Below are 5,280 nucleotides of genomic sequence, written 5' to 3' on the forward strand. Positions count from 1 at the left end.
CTTCAAAAATGGAACACCTTAGGAAACTATTATTACCTGAAGTATGAATTTGCCCAGTGTTCAGGTGCTAAGTCCTTGAAAAAATTATGAGCTCGTTGTTTACCCTCCTCTTTTAATTTTGCAAACTTTTCATGGAACCCTACCACAGTTGGCTCGTAGGCACAGTCACCCAAACTACTTACTAGGTGATCCCTGAATCCATTATCAATTCCTTTCATCCGGTCTTTTAAATTGCTCTTCAAGTGTTGTAAGCAATAACCGTGATAAGTCGATGGGAACACCTTTGGCATAGCTTCTAACAGACCAAGATTACGATCCGAAATAAAAGTAATATGGCGCTTCCCATCAACAACCTTCCCAAGTTCATGCAAGAACCACGACCAATTAGCCGTGGTCTCTGAATCAACAATTGCAAATGCAACAGGAAACAGACCTACAACACAACACCAATACACAACTGTTCACAATATTCCACAGTGAATAGAAAAACAGTATAAACGAAACATGTCATGTGAATGTTCATATGTACATTGCCCTCTTTACTATTGCTGTTTTTGGATTCAGGTTCGTAAACATCAACGATGTGAACATTCACATTAACGACCATTAATAATTCATTGTTGATTGTTGAGTCACTGACAATGTTAACATTCACAGTACTGTTCATTAATAGATCAACTAACATTAGTATACACTGATGTGAACATTCACATCAGTCTGTAATAATGTGAATGTTCACATTTCTGTCATTAGCATACAAAGATGTGAACATTCACATCAGTGCATACTAATGTCAATGTTCACATTACTTATAATTTAGCAATCACTCTTTTGTCCAGACTACGCTGCTCAGAGTGAATATTGACATGAATAGACAGCTAAAAAAAACTGCTAACCATTGTTTCCGTCTTTCGCCGTTGCCGCAAGTAGCTAACCTTTGTACTTTTTTTTGAGGAATGTTCCATCCAGGAATAATAAAGGCCGACAAGCATTGAACCCAGAAATACACGCAGCGAATGACACAAAGAAGCGACAAAACTGTTGACTACTCGCATCATAGTCAATATTGACATAACTTCCCGGATTGTACCGCATCACGGCTTTCGAATACCACCGCAACTGGTCAAACGATAACGAGTGATCTCCATGAATACCAGCCTTTGCTTTCTCCACACCCAACCATACGACATGGTAACTCACATCTAGCCCATAATCCCTCTTCAAAATAGTCACCACTTCACACGGCCGAGTCAACGACTTGTCCCTCACAATTCCAGATATGGTACTCGACACCAAATCCGAACTAACTCGCGGATTCTTCGATGTTCGGACATCCGTACCACAAGTATGCACATCACTAAACCTCTTGATGTAGAAAAAATCATTTGCTCGTTGTGCTCTACAATGTATAGCCCACAAGCACCCCCTCTCCTCCCGCATCGCACACACAGCAGTAACTCTTGTTGTCTCGTTCTTCACGTATGTGAACTTAAACCCACATTGGATGGCATACTTACATAAAATGTCACGAAATTCTTGTGCACATCCAACAAACCGTTGTCCTACATGCGTAATATCATTTGCCCAAGGGGCTGACAACAACACCTTCTCCTTATGGTGGCAAAATCTCCGTAGTGCATCAATTTCATCCTCAACCCCCACACGCAGCAATCCCAAACTACTTGACTGACCAATATCACCTTTCAACTCAACCACAACTTCTACATGTTGTACCCCCATTGATTTAGCAAGCAGTACCATGTTCTGAAATTCTTCCTCATTGTCCAAATCACACTTATTAATCCCAGGTAGTTTACAGAACAATGAAATAGAACCAGCACACAACTCATCCCATTTCTCACACAAACACTCCACCAAACGAGAATAACACATTGCGCGGGCAACATTTATTACAGTTGTACTACAACCATATGTACACACCAATAGCATAAAGGTATCCATCTCCTGTAAAAACACAAAAACACAACAATGAACAGTAATGAAAATCGATATGAAAATTCACATTGTGCAAAAAATAGATGACTACGTATACAGTTCAAGTGCTAAATCCATAATTCACAATATGAAGATGTGAACATTCACATTAATATTATCAAGATGTCAACATTAAGCAAACATCAAAGTACAATGAGAATATCAACAATCTTCACATAATATAAACAAGATGTTAACATTTACATTGACACATACACTCTGAATTATATCACACACACAGAGCCTCATTAAGCAAATATCAATTTAAAATGAAAACATCCACATTATTCACATATTCCACATTAACAAAATGTTAACATTCACATTGATATTTATACTGATAATCAAATCATCCACAGAGAGCCTCATTATGCATACATCAAAGTAAAATGAGAACTACACATTTAATCAAAATCGACATGAAATTTCACATTGTGCAAAAAATAGATGACTACGTGTACAGTTCAAGTGCTAAATCCATAATTCACAATACGAAGATGTGAACATTCACATTGATATTAACAAGATGTTAACATTAAGCAAGCATCAAAGTAAAATGAGAACATTAACAATTTTCACATAATATTAACAATCTTCACAGAGCCTCATTAAGCAAACATCAATTTAAAATGAGAACATCCACATTCTTCACATATTCCACATTCACAAAATGTGAACATTCACATTGATATATATATACTGATAATCAAATCATCCACAAAGAGCCTCATTACGCATGCATCAAAGTCAAATGAGAACTACACATTCTTCACATAATACGAATGAACTCCCCTCCACATAACCACGTAAAATGCATATAATTGAAAAAACAGAGCATTCAATCCATATAAATCCAAAAACAGAGCATCTGATCCATTATACGAATGAAACCATAAACTGAACATGTATTCATAACCAAATTGATACTAACCTTGATCATGAAATCCTACAATCGTACAGAAAGTTGAAAAAAACTGATTTGAACTAGTTATAATCCGGAAAATGTAACAACCGAACACCCTCCTCTTCGTCGTCTTCACTCGCAAACCACAGAACCAGACTACAACAGCAAGGATGAAACCCTAGCACAACCAATCCTTGTAACGAGCATGCAAAACATAAACGTATCTCTCGGAATTGGATTGATGATGAAAAGCGTAAAATAGAAACTGCCAAACTGCATGAGCGAAGAAACAGGCACCTATTACGTATTAACACTGTACATATATATATACAGGGGCAAAATAGTCCAAGAAATTATATTAAATTAGAAAAATAGACCTTATGGAATAAAAAGAAAAGTTTATGGGACTAATTAGGTTATAATATTCTTTAGTGGACCTAATGGGTTATAACAACTCTAGAATGGATTTATCAATAAAAATCCCTAATTTAAAGGATAGAGGACACTAAAAAAATAGTATGATACCTAAGGTCCCTCAAACAAAAAAACTTTTTATTCAATTTTTGGACGAAAATACCCTCCCCATTCATTAGAGAAAAACGAATTGGTATTCCGATGCCTGATATCCCCAACTAACATCCACAAACTACACACGAGCGAGCTAGGATTTCATTATATTCACGATTGACATTAGGGTTTCATCATATTCAACAAAGCTAGGGTTTCGTCTTCCTTGAAAATCTTTGAAATTTCTTCCTCACAAATTTCTCTGACGCATTTTACTGTTCATCTTCATCTTCGTTCGTAATTAGGGTTTCATCATCATCACCTCACTCTAGTAAGCATTCTTATTCCTGAATTAGTTTTTCTTTATATCTACAGTTCATTGCATTTTATAATACTGTTCCATTAACTAGGATTTTGATTTCGTAATAATATTAAGATATCCCTTTGAGATGAATTTTCTCTGGCATTATAATTTTCTCTAAACACACTGGATTCCTTTTACTCTATATGCCTTGCTTGAATTTCTTTAGCTAGTTATCTCTTTGATTTTCTTTGTAATTTTCTCTGACATTTCAATTTATATTGTTTGTTTGATTTTCACTTGTTAGTTTTTTTTTCCTTGTGATGAATTTTCTCTCAAATTTGAATTTTCTTTGACCACATTTAAACAACCATCAAATTTCTCTGAACACATTGGACTCCGTTTACTCTATGTGCCCTGCTTGATTTCCTCTGGCTAGTTGTCTCTTTGATTTTCTCTCCAATTCTCTGGCATTTTAATATTTTGTGGCTTGCTAGATTTATGTTTCTTTTTTGAAAATTTCTAACATGCTTATTTTGTTCAATTCTTGTTTTCTTTTAAATTTCTCTATTGTGTAATTTTTTGTGGCATGTTTATGCTACTTTTTTATTTTTTTATTTTCTCTTGCTAATTATGTATTCGTTTGTTTAATTTTCTAAGTTATAGAAAATATCTTTGGGAATGAAAATTTTCTCTATCTTGATGTATTCCACAGAAAAACATGTAGTACTCTCGTGTGTGTCTAACTTTCTCTAGTATTTATAATTTTCTCTGGCCACATTACTTTTCTCTTGTGCGTGTCTAATTTTCAATGGTATGTTTAATTTTCTCTGCCATGTTTGATTTATTTTGTTAAAAATCACTTAATAAATCCTATGTGCCCATTGTGCAATCCATTCCAACAAATATCCATATTACCCAAAACACAACAAGTTGTTAAAAACATAAGTGTAGCTAGTTTCTCGTCCTCATCAGAGGGGTTTAGTCTCTTCGGATACGATAGCCTTACAGTTCGGACTCTCGTGATTTTGAATCTGGTTTCACAAGTGCAATGTGAAATAGAAAAAAACGAATGAGTCTAAATCTGGCAAATTTTTAGAAAATTCATTTATCATCAGAGATACCAGAAATGGATTGCATTGCTAGATTTCAGAGTCGCTATCTAAATATTTTTGAGAAATTTAGGAAACCCGTGTGTAACACGTCCGCGAGGGACCCCGCTACAGTTCGGACTCGATTTGTGTCACGGTTCTTAATCTGAACCAAAGAGTCCAAATCTGGCAAATCGTTTTGAGAAAACAGATTTTTTGAAAGAAGTGCCAAACATGGACTGTTTTGCCAGATACAGAGTCGTCACCTAAATATTTTATTTTAAGGAATTTAGGAAACCCTGACTCGGTGCCAAAGGCCACGTGTCCGTCACCACCAAAGTTGCCTCGGCTCGGGGGCTAGGGTACGATTGGGGAAGGTCAGCTATGAGCACCCCCTCTCGCCCGATCCGAAGATTGGCCTATACTAACCATGATATCCGTTTTTGAAAACGTTATGTGTTCTTATCCCGATTATTAGCTTA

The sequence above is a fragment of the Camellia sinensis genome, chromosome 5 (assembly GCF_055761805.1).
Source record: "Camellia sinensis isolate YWXY chromosome 5, ASM5576180v1, whole genome shotgun sequence".
NCBI lineage: Eukaryota > Viridiplantae > Streptophyta > Magnoliopsida > Ericales > Theaceae > Camellia > Camellia sinensis.